We start from the raw sequence: 15,056 nt of genomic DNA on the forward strand, positions 1-15,056 counted from the left end.
CGACAGAGGATGAGATGGCTGGATGGCATCACCAACTCGATGGACATGAGTTTGAGTGAACTCTGGGAGTTGGTGATGGACAGGGAGGCCTGGTGTGTTGTGATTCATAGGGTCACAAAGAGTCGGACATGACTGAGCAAGTGAACTGAACTGAACTGAACTTAGTCGTTCAGTCATGTCTGACTCTGCAATCCCATGGACTTGCAGCCCACCAGGCTTCTCTGTCCATGGGATTCTCCAGGGAAGAATACTGGAGTAGTTTGCCATGCCCTCTTCCAGGGCATCTTCCCGATTCAGGGATCAAACCCACATGTCCTGCACTGCAAGCAGATTCTTTACCATCTGAGCTACCAGGGAAGCCCAGCATTTAACTTAATGTATCCAAAAATCATTTTAATATGCAATCAATATTAAAAATTATTAACAGGATTTCTTCTTTTAACTCACACTCCATGCTTCTCTACCTTATTCTCTATCTTGTTCTGGGCCTTGAGAGCCTGACCCTTGAGAATTGCTTCGATAGGGCCTCTTTGCTGTCTCACTTTGGGTGGGTTTCATCAGGAGGAGTCACAGACAGGTGGGTGAGAGGAGAGAGACCAGTGTATTTCCTTGTCACTTCTCTCTGCCTCCCTCCCAAACTTCTGACATGGCTGCATCTCACCACGACTGTTGACTCCTGCCTGGAAGACAAGCCTCTATGGGCCCAGCTCTCCCTTGGCTGCAGTAACCCTGATCTAATCCTGTTGTTCCATCAGGTCTAAGAACAAAGGTTTCCCACTAGTCTCCAAGGGCATCAACCTCCATTTTTCTCCCTTCACACTATCAACCTCTGTAAAAACTTGCCCTGTTAAATCTCTTCAGCTGAACTATCTTAATGAAATTCTGTTCCCTGCTGGGATTCTGATTTACATGGTATATGATCTTTTAGTGGTTGCTTGAATTTACATAAAAAATATCGGCAGACTATACAAGAAAGCAATCTGAGTGCTGACCTTCAAAAGTTGGGAGAGAGCAGAAGTAGGCACAAGATTAATCACTAACAATGTTCTTTTGTTCTCTTGTTTAACCATGAGAACGTATTAAATATTCTCAAGAACAATTTAAAAAGAAACAAAATGAGATGTATAGGATTATGCAGGATGATAAGATAAATCAAGTTTGGATGATTTGTTTTAAAAGGAAGCTTCTTCTATATATTGATACAAAAATCTCCCAAGATATAGTAAATGAAAGGGTAAAAATGTATATTAAATGCTTCTATTTGTGAAGAAGGAAGGGAGGGAAGAAAGGAGGGAGGAATATAAAATAAGGGAAGGAAGGACTGAATATAAAAGTATGTGTGCTCAGAATATCTTAGATGGCACACAAAAAACTTGTAACATGAATCAGGAGTCTGGGGAATAGGCATGGGGGGAAGAATTACTTTCTACCTTATATTCTTTTGTACGTTTTTATATTCTTTTACTGAAAGTGCATAAGTAGCATGTGTTTATTTTAGAAAAGAAAGAAAATATGAATAAATTAAATTACCAATAATCCCAACAATTTTTATTTTCCCTTTTTGCCCACCTAAATTTTTTCCTTCCTTTGTAATGATCATGAATGCATTATGAATATTTTATAATGCAATCTTTGACAAGGCAATTTTACTTTCAGTAATTTATCGTAAGAAAAGAATTAAGGATGTGAGCAAAGATTTGTGTACAAGATGTTCATGGCAGTATTTTTTATAACAGTAAAAAACTGATAAAAACCTACATGTCAAAAGTAGGGTATGAGCTTTGATGAAGTATGATTCATCCCAAAGTATAGCCTGATGCCGCTATTAAAAATGACTTTTCAGAAAATGACTGATGGTCCTGGGAATTCGTCCATGCGCTACTGTTTAACACAAAAGCAAGTTTACAAAATACAGTATGACTCAAGGATATGTACTGATAAATTTTTAAAAATTGAGTCTCTATTATTCATCTGTACCTCCAATCCTGGGAATCTTGGCTGGTCTTATGACTTGCTTTGACCAGCAGAATGTGCAGGCAATGATGTAATGTGAGTTCCAGAGCATAAGTGTTGGAGGCTTTGCGACTTCTACTTTCAACCTTTTGCAATACTTCACACCATACTTTGCTGCAAAGTCTGGTCCAACCTACTGGAGAATGACAGGCCAAGTGGAGAACTGGGCCACCCCAGCTGATAGCCAACATTGCTTGCCAGACACATCAGTGAGGCTGTCTTGGGAGGAACTGCAGCATTCCTTTGCCAAAGAATAGAATATTTAAAACAAGTATTTTTTAAATAGTAGAAGAGGAGTTTGCTGTCAGTGAGAATGAGAAGGAAGACTCTGAAATTTAGTAGGAATCCAGGAGAGGGATGGGGCACAGCAGTCAAGAACGTGTCACACACTGCTGGGTGGCCAAGATCAGGATAAGGACCTGAAGAAAAGGTCTTTGCTTTCATCTATCAGATGGCCAGCCTAATAACCTGAACTACGGAGCAGTAGTAAAGAATCCTCCTGCCAATGCAGGAGATGCAAGAGATGTGGATTCCATCCCTGGGTTGGGAAGATCTCCCGGAGCAGGAAATGGCAACCCAAACTCCATGGACAGAGAAGCCTGGAGGGCTACAGTCCATGGGATCCCAAAGAGTCGTCCATGACTAAGCACGCAACATAGCGTATGCCTGCATTTACACAACAGGAGTGGAAACCTCTGATAGTAGAATCATGGATATTTTTTATTTTCACATTTTACTTTCTTATATTTTTAATTTTTTTCTACCTTAGAACAATCGCTAATAATATTGTCACTCATATATAATCACTATTAAAGAGAAAGTCAGAAACATATATACATATTTTCATCATGAAGATTCCATAAAAGTTTTACATCACTGAAACTTAATTAATGCTTAATCTCAATGTTTAGAAATAGACTGGCTCTATCAAAGAAAATGCAAACATTACTTCCAGAAAAGTTCAGCCAATTTATACTCTTGCATATCTATTTTTCCTGTTCTTCTTCAACACTGAAGCCTTTAAAAAAAAGTCTTGCTTAACTCCATAGGCTAAAAATACATTGTTTTAATATTTCTATGTTTTGATCCTAATGAAGTCAAAGTTTTTCCACATTGCCATTTGTATTTCTTATTTGGAAAAATTCCAATCTGTAACTTTTGCCCATTTCACTATTAAAATAGTATTGATATAAAGTAATAGCTTATATATTTGCCCTATTTCATAGGAATTATGCAATTATTGAAACAGAAATCTCTTCAATATATTTTAGGAAGTAGTGAACTTGTAGCTAGAGAAAAGGATAACCTCATAGAACCCACAACCAGAAAGTATTGGGTTAGCCAAAGGGTGAGTTTGGGTTTTTCCAAAAGAAATTGTGGGAAAATCCAAATGAGCTTTTTGGCCAACCTAATAAAACAAGATCTCTCAAGAACTGGAAAGCTCTCAGGCAGTTAGATTTCTGTCTCTCTCTCTTTCTCTGGGACCACTAGCCTCTTCTACTTCTCTCTTCACATCTCTTCTTGTCTTCTTTTCATAGATTAGTCCTCTTGATAAGACTTGAGGTTGTATAGCACCAATTCTGAGCCCTAGTCTCCAAGGAATTGAAGCATGAATGTTCCCTTGAGTGTATCATAACCAACTATGTATCTGTGTCTCCACATTCAAATGTGAGAGTCTGAGAACCTAATTCCTGGATTGTCATGCTCTGAGCAGGACACACACTTATTGCCAAATTAGACATGGCTAGGGAACTTGGAGTTGGAGAGAGATGAAGAGCAGAAGACTGCTGCCTCTGCCTGCTTATTTCATTTTCAGAGAAGGGAACAGGAGCAGCCACACAAGCCAGCTGATAAACATCCCATATACCCTATGGTTCTCACATATGCTGCAAACGTTTTTCCTAGTCCATTTTAATTCACAGTCCCACATATTTGACAGTGGAAAAGTTTTGATGTAGTCATGCCTACCGATCTTTTCTTCAGCAATCAAAATTCATTATTTTCACACATTTAGCTAGTTATACCATAACATTTGTTGGAAAATCTATCTGCTCCTCACTGATTTGAAGTGACATTTCTTCATATGCAAATATTTGTGTATATTTGCATCTTTTTTCCATTTCACTTATTGATGTGACTCTTCTGTTTGAGCGATGCCAGTATTCCCACCTTATTATTCTTTGTCAATATTTTCTTAACTATTCTCAAACATTTTTCCCCCCAGATGAATTTCACACCACTACTGCAAGAGAACTATTTCATCTGGAAGTAACAACTGTTTTGACCCTGAAGAAAAATCTGACCATAGCCTACATAAGCTGTGGTTCTACTACTGAAAAAGCATGTGCCTTTAAACTCTAGGATCACAGCTGTCAAGGAAGATATTCATGCTTTAACAGGATTATAGTGAGTGAAATTGAGCAGACTCTGCCCCTCAACTTCAACTCTCAGTGTGGATGAAATAGATAGCAATATTCCACTTTTTATTCTCTCCCTTTTTGCTGGAAAAGACCCTGATGCTGGGAAAGATTGAGGGCAAGAGGAAGAGGGGACGACAGAGGATGAGATGGTTGGATGGCATCATTGACTCGATGAACATGGGTTTGGGTGGACTCTGGGAGTTGGTGATAGACAGGGAGGCCTGGCGTGCTGCAGTTCATGGGGTCGCAAAGAGTTGGACACGACTGAGCAACTGAACTGAACTTTTTGCTGAGCTGAACTTTTAGAGCTGAATCTACACCACTTAAATACTTGCTTAATGAGGCTCCTCTGCATGGGTTGTCTTTCCACCTCATCTTATTGCACTTGCTAAAATTTTCAGAATAACATTAAAGAATAACACCTCTAGTGGACAGCCGTATAAGATCTGCAGAGACAATTTTGATGTGAATGAAATTATTTCTACATTTGCAGAGAAAACTGGGGAGAGAGAGAGAGAAATGGTGAACTTAGAAAGCTAGATTGGATTCAGGTCTTAACGTGTCACTAACAGTATGACCTTTGGAAAATCATTTAGGGTATAAGTCTCCATTGTTCCCTCCACCTGAGATGTCCTTCCCACCCATCTAACTGCTCCTAACTCACCCAGACTCAGCACTGAAGACTCAGCTGGGGAGTCTTCTCCTCCAGGAAGTCAACCTGATCCCATCTGCATTAGGGGCTCCTCTTCTGTGCTCTACTAGCCTTCAGGAGTCAATGGCCTTGGCTCCTTGTTCTCTGTACCCTAGAACCCAGCATGTTATACTATGCCTTAAATACCACTTATTAACTCATTCCTTTAATAAGGGAATTGCCCTTCATAACTTTTAAAGGCCCTCTTGGCTCCCAAATTCCAAATCATAATATCATAATTTAGGTTTTAGAACCAAAACTAGCCAGTCAAACACTTAGTTTACTTCCGCTGTAAATACTCAGATAATTTCCTCAGGTTGTCACCTAATCTTCTGTTTATGGATATTCCTTAATTAAATGACATGAGTGAGAGAGAGAAGGTCAGCCTGATCAAAAGACAAGGGTTCTGGTCCAAATGTCACTATTTCCCAACTATATGATCCTCAATTTCTGCATCTTTCAAATGAGTACGATGATTCTGGCCCTTCCTGTCCTATGGGCTTGTTGTGAGGGACAATTGAGAGAATACAGTAAAGGAACTTTCAGAAGACTAAATAAAGTGCTCTTCAAACACAACACAGCAAACTTCAATTAAAATGTTACACGAATCATTATCATTACAGTTATGTCTATTTCTCATAAATGTTACTACACAGAAATAAAATATAACATCACTTATACTGCTTTAATTATAGATTAAATACTTATCATACATATTTAGTATATATATGGAGTAGTAGAAAGTCACCCCCTCATGCTAAATCTCAATTTCAGCCAAGTTCTGAGTCACTTTAAAATGACCTTGGCCAAGAAATAGCCTTTGTAAGCCCGAGGCCAAGGGCGGCGGCGGGGAGGAGCAACCGCATGACCGAGCCCAGGGGCAGTGGCCAGGAGGACCAACCCCACATCCAAGGAGCCCTGGCTGCACGGGTGCAGGAGAGCCTAGAGGAGCTATCCCACATTGAAGGTCAGGAAGGGCAGCGGTGAGGAGATACCCCTCGTCCAAGGTACGGAGCAATGGCTGTACTTTGCTAGAGCAGCCATGAAGAGATACCCCACGCCCAAGTTAAGAGAAACCCAAGTAAGACAGTAGGTGTTGCAAGAGGGCATCAGAGGGCAAACACACTGAAACCATACTCACAGAAAACTAGTCAATCTAATCACACTAGGACCACAGCCTTGTTTAACTCAATGAAACTAAGCCATGCCTGTGGGGCAACCCAAGATGGGTGGGTCATGGTGGAGAGATTTGACAGAATGTGGTCCACTGGAGAAGGGAATGGCAAACCACTTCAGTATTCTTGCCTTGGGAACCCCAGGAACAGTATGAAAAGGCAAAATGATAGGATACTGAAAGAGAAACTCCCCAGGTCAGTAGGTGCCCAATATGCTACTGGAGATCAGTGGAGACATAACTCCAGAAAGAATGAAGGGATGGAGCCAAAGCAAAAACAATACCCAGCTGTGGATGTGACGGGTGATAGAAGCAAGGTCCGATGCTGTAAAGAGCAATATTGCATAGGAACCTGGAATGTCAGGTCCATGAATCAAGGCAAATTGGAAGTGGTCAAACAAGAGATGGCAAGAGTGAAGGTTGACATTCTAGGAATCAGCGAACTAAAATGGACTGGAATGGGTGAATTTAACTCAGATGACCATTATATCTACTACTGCGGGCAGGAATCCCTCAGAAGAAATGGAGTGGCCATCATGGTCAACAAGAGTTCGAAATGCAGTACTTAGATGCAATCTCAAAAACGACAGAATGGTCTCTGTTCGTTTCCAAGGCAAACCATTCAATATCACAGTAATCCAAGTCTATGCCCCAACCAGTAACGCTGAAGAAGCTGAAGTTGAACGGTTCTATGAAGACCTACAACACCTTTTAGAACTAACACCCAAAAAAGATGTCCTTTTCATTATAGGGGACTGGAATGCAAAAGTAGGAAGTCAAGAAACACCTGGAATAACAGGCAAATTTGGCCTTGGAATACGGAATGAAGCAGGGCAAAGACTAATAGAGTTTTGCCAAGAAAATGCACTGGTCATAGCAAACACCCTTTTCCAACAACACAAGAGAAGACTCTACACATGGACATCACCAGATGGTCAACACCGAAATCAGACTGATTGTATTCTTTGCAGCCAAAGATGGAGAAGCTCTATACAGTCAGCAAAAACAAGACCAGGAGCTGACTGTGGCTCAGACCATGAACTCCTTATTGCCAAATTCAGACTAAAATTGAAGAAAGTAGGGAAAACCACTAGACCATTCAGGTATGACCTAAATCACATCCCTTATGATTATACAGTGGAAGTTAGAAATAGATTTAAGGGCCTAGATCTGATAGATAGAGTGCCTGATGAACTATGGAATGAGGTTCGTGACATTGTACAGGAGACAGGGATCAAGACCATCCCCATGGAAAAGAAATGCAAAAAAACAAAATGGCTGTCTGGGGAGGCCTTACAAATAGCTGTGAAAAGAAGAGAAGTGAAAAGCAAAGGAGAAAAGGAAAGATATAAGCATCTAAATGCAGAGTTCCAAAGAATAGCAAGAAGAGATAAGAAAGCCTTCTTCAGCAATCAATGCAAAGAAATAGAGGAAAACAACAGAATGGGAAAGACTAGGGATCTCTTCAAGAAAATCAGAGATACCAAAGGAACATTTCATGCAAAGATGAGCTCGATAAAGGACAGAAATGGTATGGACCTAACAGAATCAGAAGATATTAAGAAGAGATGGCAAGAATACACAGAAGAACTGTACAGAAAAGATCTTCACAACCCAGATAATCACAATGGTATGATCACTGACCTAGAGCCAGACATCCTGGAATGTGAAGTCAAGTGGGCCTTAGAAAGCATTACTACAAACAAAGCTAGTGGAGGTGATAGAATTCCAGTTGAGCTATTCCAAATCCTGAAAGATGATGCTGTGAAAGTGCTGCACTCAATATACCAGCAAATTTGGAAAACTCAGCAGTGGCCACAGGACTGGAAAAGGTCAGTTTTCATTCCAATCCCAAAGAAAGGCAATGCCAAAGAATGCTCAAACTACCACACAGTTGCACTCATCTCACACGCTAGTAAAGTAATGCTCAAAATTCTCCAAGCCAGGCTTCAGCAATATGTGAACTGTGAACTTCCTGATGTTCAAGCTGGTTTTAGAAAAGGCAGAGGAACCAGAGATCAAATTGCCAACATCCGCTGGATCATGGAAAAAGCAAGAGAGTTCCAGAAAAACATCTATTTCTGCTTTATTGACCATGCCAAAGCCTTTGACTTTGTGGATCACAATAAACTGTGGAAAATTCTTCAAGAGATGGGAATACCAGACCACCTGATCTGCCTCTTGAGAAATTTGTATGCAGGTCAGGAAGCAACGGTTAGAACTGGACATGGAACAACAGACTGGTTCCAAATAGGAAAAGGAGTTCACCAAGGCTGTATATTGTCACCCTGTTTATTTAACTTATATCAGAGTACATCATGAAAAATGCTGGACCGGAAGAAACACAAGCTGGAATCAAGATTGCTGGGAGAAATATCAATAACCTCAGATATGCAGATGACACCACCCTTATGGCAGAAAGGGAAGAGGAACCCAAAAGCCTCTTGATGAAAGTGCAAGTGGAGAGTGAAAAAGTTGGCTTAAAGCTCAGCATTCAGACAACGAAGATCATGGCATCCGGTCCCACCACTTCATGGGAAATAGATGGGGAAACAGTGGAAACAGTGTCAGACTTTATTTTTCTGGGCTCCAATATCACTACAGATGGTGACTGCAGCCATGAAATTAAAAGACGCTTACTCCTTGGAAGGAAAGTTATGACCAACCTAGATAGCATATTCAAAAGCAGAGACATTACTTTGCCAACAAAGGTTCGTCTAGTCAAGGCTATGGTTTTTCCTGTGGTCATGTATGGATGTGAGAGTTGGACTGTGAAGAAGGCTGAGCACTGAAGAATTGATGCTTTTGAACTGTGGTGTTGGAGAAGACTCTTGAGAGTCCCTTGGACTGCAAGGAGATCCAACCAGTCCATTCTGAAGGAGATCAGCCCTGGGATTTCTTTGGAAGGAATGAAGCTAAAGCTGAAACTCCAGTACTTTGGCCACCTCCTGTGAAGACTTGACTCATTGGAAAAGACTCTGATGCTGGGAGGGATTGGGGGCAGGAGGAGAAGGGGACGACAGAGGATGAGATGGCTGGATGGCATCACTGACTCGATGGACGTGAGTCTGGGTGAACTCTGGGAGTTGGTGATGGACAGGGAGGCCTGGCATGCTGCGATTCATGGGGTCGCAAAGAGTCAGACACAACTGATCGACTGATCTGATCTGATCTGAAAGAGAAATCAGTCAGAATGCCATTTCTCATATTTATTCCACAAACAGCATTTTACCCTCAAAATATATTACTTTCACTTGATGAGTTATCTCTTTTTTAAACATGGAAAATATAGTTAAGTCTTAAACATTTGAAGAGGCTTCCAGATGGCGCAATGGTAAAGAATCCACCTGCCAATGCAGGAGACCTGGGTTCAATCCCTGGGTAGGGAACATCCCCTGGAGTTGGAAAGGGCAACCCACTCCAGTATTCTTGCCTGGAAAATTCCATGGACAAGGAGCCTGATGGGCTACCGTCAAAAAGAGTTGGGACACGACTCAGCGACTGAGCATACACACTTGAACTGGAAAGAAAGAGCTAGAAATAAAAAAATTCTCAAATCCTTTTTGTTTTTGCTGGAGACAGCCAGCTTGGCTGGATGAAACAAACAGGTCACCAGTTTATACAGCAGAATGGACATGACAGGATAGAAAAGAAAAAAACACTTTTTCTGTCTCACCATTCCCCTTCAGAGGAGCTATGCCAGATCTCCTTTCGCACTTCAAACTTGCTGCATTTGCAGAAGGGGAGGGAGCAACTGCTGGACCTTTTTTTCCTTGTGTTTTTATCTTGCTTTTTCTTCCTAACTCATCTTCTGACCCTTCCAGATCATAAAACCATGGCAGAAAATTTAGTTCTTGAAAAATATTGTGTTCAGCTAACACTGTGCTCTTTTAGCCTGGCAGATGTTGAAATCTGATTTTTTCTAATAACCAGAATTATGAAGATAAAACACAGGACATCCAGTTAAAATCCAAATTCAGAAAACCGTTTATTGCTTATCTGAAATTCAAATTTAACTGGGCATGTTGTATCTAGACATTTTTAACTTGTTGTGGTTTCTCCAAGATACTCTTCAAGCCTTGATTGCTGGAAGTTTTTTACCCAGAAGTCCATAAGTGATTGCATCTGTATTCCCTATAGTTTCTTACTCTTCCCAAAGACCTTCCAAATCTGTCCTGTTGTTGTCACCCAAACAACAGGCCCTCTTGGGTGAGACCCATGCCATCTCTCTACACTGTAAAGCCTATGAAGGAGGTCTACTCCCAGGACAGCGAGTGCGCCCTGTCCTGTTGCTATAGCAACAAACCCCTTTCAGCCCAAGGTAAAGGGACTTCCCTGATGGCTCAGTTGGTAAAGAATCTGCCTGCAGTGCAGGAGACCTCTGTTTGATCCCTGGGTCAGGAAGATCTGCTGGAGAAGGGATAGGCTACCCTCTCCAATATTCTTGGGCTTCCCTTGTGGCTCAGCTGGTAAAGAATCCACCTGCAATGTGGAATACCTGGGTTCGATCCCTGGGTCGGGAAGATCCCCTGGAGAAGGGAAAGGATGCATTCCAGTATTCTGGCCTGGAGAATTCCACGGACTGTATAGTCCATGGGGTCACAAAGAGTCAGACACAACTGAGCAACTTTCACTAAAGGGACACACAAAGTTCTCCAAATGCTCTCCTGGAAGACCATTTTCCTGGCATGCTCCCTCTCATATTCTGAGACAATCACTTGAATATTCACACAAATAAGACACTAACACACACACTCATACACACACGATACATCTTCAGCACTGGCTCAGAAAAACAGAAATGATAACTAAATTAATCCATTAAAAACTCATACATACCCACTTGTGAATAACAAAAACTTTAACAATCCTTGTTTGCAAAACTACATTTTTCTTCAAGTGCTTATGCAGAAACAGAGAATGGAAGAATTGATAAGCTAGGTTTTTATCCCAATTTATTTAATGAGCTAAAAAAAAGTCTCCACATGTAAATTAGCAGCGAGATGTCTGATTAAACTGGACCAGTGACAGCATTTAGCTGGCACACGGGTCCACCCAGCCTGCTTAGCTGCATTTTCTTGGCAGGAGCTTGTGGAGAGTTTGGGATGTTGACAGGCTAGAATTTGTGTACTTCAAAACGTCTGCACATCTATCCTACGCAGTCACACTCTTGTAACTGCAGAAAAGTGAGACTGTGTGCTACAGCTATCTTTAATTCCAGCTTACATGCTTCATGAAAGGCAACTCCATACAAAGGACTGGGAAGTACAGACACAAAACTGCAACCTAATCGGAAAGAAAAAAATTCAAAACATTATCTCTGCTCCAAGCCTATATAAAGTGCAATGCCGAAGGCCAGTGTTTCCTTTATTTTTCCCCATTTTAATAACAATGTCCAGCGGCGCTTTGAAATAATAGAAGTGCTTATGGAAATCTTTGTGTTTGTTGCCCAGAAACTAGAACTTCATTTGAATGGGCTATAAAATATCACACAGATTGGCCTATCCAATCCCAAGGCATTGTGCCTTCTTTCTCTTTGGTCTATTTTCCCTCCTGGTACCCACAGGAGGGTACCCTTTTGATAGCAGCATCCCACTCTCCATCCCTCTTCTAAGTATCCAGACCTTGGGAGCCCAGGAACCATTAGGCTCCCTGAGCCTCCCCAAACTATTGAAACATACACCTTCAATGCCTCATTGCACAAAAGCATTATTCCAAGAATGTCCAACTCTTCTAATAAAGCTAAACTCAACCAAGGTGAATGACCTATCACATCTTGTTTCACCCTCACTAAATACTTCTTGTCCAAAGTAGTTTACTTTTCGTAACCCTTCAAGCCTTTCATATCTTTAGAATTTGGGGACAGGGGGATTCACCGTTACCTCTTAAGTCACGCACAACTGACCATTGCTGCTATTCACACTCATGGCCAAGTGTTTCTAGAGCCACATTTCAGGGACCACCCATGGAATAGTGTCTGCTCATATTCATCCATTCGTTAATCTAAGAAAACCAGGTTTCATTTTGTTGGAAGATTAAACAGTGGCACATGGAAATTTTCCAGAGATCCTTTGAACACCCCCTTTGAGCATACACCAATTCAGATCAGGCAGCATCAGTCGAAAAGTTGTTGGGGATGCTCAACCAACGGAAGCTGGGGAGGGAAGGTCTACAGAGAAGACACAAAAGCAAAGCAAGAAAATTACTGGACTGGGGGCTCCACAGTAAAGCATCTGCCTGCCAACGCCAGTTTAGTCCCTGGGTTGAGAATATTCCCTGAGAAGGAAACGGCAACCCACTCCAGTACTTTTGCCTGGAAAATTTCACGAACAAAGAGGCCTGGTAGGCTACAGTCCATGGGGTTGCCAAAAGAGTCGGTCGTGGCTTAGTGGCTAAACAACAATGTGGTTTAAGCAGTCGCCTGCTTTTGGAAAGGCTAACTGGCTGTTTGTGACAGTTTGCGCTTAAGTTTCATTTTCCCAGATATGAATGCACTGACTCTGGCTTAGGTTCTGGTTTGTTCACACAGGCAATCAAGGCATTGGAGCTACCTCCATCTAACGGCCTCCTTGCTTAATGACATTAACAGTTTTATCAAATATTTTCTCTTTTAATAAACTATTAGTTGCAGTTAAATGAATCAAGCATTTCTTTTAAAGCAAACATTAACCCAGACTTCAGAAACAAGCTAGATTGCAGGTATCAGTATGATATTGGCTTGGAGGCGGGAGGTGATGCTCAGGGTTGCTACAATCCCATAATCAATAATGTCAGCTGTTTGTCCCTGAAGGGGACATCCTGGCCTGTCTGATCTTGGTTCAGCGCAGATTCTGCCCTCAGAAAGGATTTTGTTCTCCCTTCATCAGAAATAGCTCTGCTTGCTGAACAGATGGGAGAGACAGTAACTGTGATATCAAGGCATATGGTTTCGAGAACAGATAGGAGTAGTCATTCCAAATATTAGTACAGTTTCTTTCAGGTTTTCATGGAAGTGACACACATGAATGTCAATAGGCAAAAATAACAGATAACATTTTCAACTATCTCAAAATCTACTTGGCAAAAATCAGAAGTATAAACTGCTTGGCTTGCATTCCTGAAGTACATTGTGCCATCTGTACTGAGAATTTGAGAGGGTAAAATAATAGGTTGGGTCTAATAGAAACCAGATTTTTCATTCATTCACTCAACAAATATATATTGAGCACTGAATTTATGCCAAACACTGCTGGATTTATGGGATAAAATGATGAACAAGTCAGTCTTTGTTCTACAGGAGCTACTGGTCTAATGGAGGGGGATGATAAAGGAAGTGAGGGTTACAATGTGGTATGGTAAGTGCCAAGATCAAGGACAGCAAGAGATGCCCTGGCAAGCTGGAGACACTCGTCCCAGTCTGAGGCAGGCTGTCCAGAAAGATGGCAGAGAAGTGGTACCAAAGCTGAAATCTGAATGATTGTGGCCGGACAAAACACAGGGTTGGGGGAGGTGGTCTAGAGGAGAACACTCCATCCGCGTCAAAGATGTAGAAGAGACAGGCAACAAAGACAGTCATGTCGAGTTTCAAACAAACCGCTGGAATTGAACTTTGGGTAAAAAAGAATGGAATAAACTCTATAATTGGAACTTGTTCACCAAACATCTATTACTTAGAATGCAGCATTACTTCAGGTCCTGGTCTAAAGTGAAAAGAAAGAGTTGGAACAGATCACCTTTGAATTACATACTATAATCTAAAAAGTCTACACAAAAAACACAAGTTGAGATACTTAAAATAGTTATGTATTTACATATAATACATATTATATATATACTTATATATTTTTTACATACCTTACATAGATGCATATACAGACAGATGGAAATGTAAACCATAAAATACATAGAGGAATACATGTGTGTCTATATATATATATACATGCATGGCTTCCCTGTGGCTCAGAGGTTAAAGCGTCTGCCTGCAGTGCAGGAGACCTGGGTTCGATCCCTGGGTCGGGAAGATCCCGTGGAGAAGGAAATGTCAACCCACTCCAGTATTCTTGCCTGGAGAATCCCATGGACAGAGGAGCCTTGTGGGCTACAGTCCATGGGGTCGCAAAGAGCTGGACACGACTGTTATATATGACATCTAAATGATATAACCAAAATGTTTCATACCTTGAAGTTTGGGGATTTTTTAATTCTGCATTACATTGAAAATTGTTGCTTTCCAAAGAAAATGCCCAAGACAACGGTGCATGTACCACCAGTCAAGCTGTTAATTAGGCTGAGAGATTTCAGGATCACTTTTTCAAAGACACTGAATGAAAGGTGAAGACAGTATAAAGGTTGAAAACATGCAGTCCTACTAAGACTACACAAACATTCTTGGAGAATGTACCTATGCATTTATCAATTTCATAGATAAGTTTCATATTCTAGCTGATAGTCTCCTAACATGAGCCCCTAACAGAGCTACAGCAGGTTTATCTAACTCAAAATTCTCCAGCTTTCATCCAGAGGCAATTGAGAGATTCAGGCGGTTCAGGTAAATTAACGACAATCAAAATCTTACTCTAACCGTTGGTAGCAGAACACGATATGTATTTTTCATTATTAATGAACATTTGAGGCAAAGCCAATAACTGAGAAGATGGCTGAAATGGGTTTCATCTAATATGCTTATCCTGATTATTTCCATAAAGCACCCCTGAGTTACTGAAGATGGTAGCAGTGCAGAAAAGAAATTTAATGAAACCAAAATTAAGCACCCTAGAAG

This window comes from Bos taurus, chromosome 24 (assembly GCF_002263795.3).
Source record: "Bos taurus isolate L1 Dominette 01449 registration number 42190680 breed Hereford chromosome 24, ARS-UCD2.0, whole genome shotgun sequence".
Classification (NCBI taxonomy): domain Eukaryota; kingdom Metazoa; phylum Chordata; class Mammalia; order Artiodactyla; family Bovidae; genus Bos; species Bos taurus.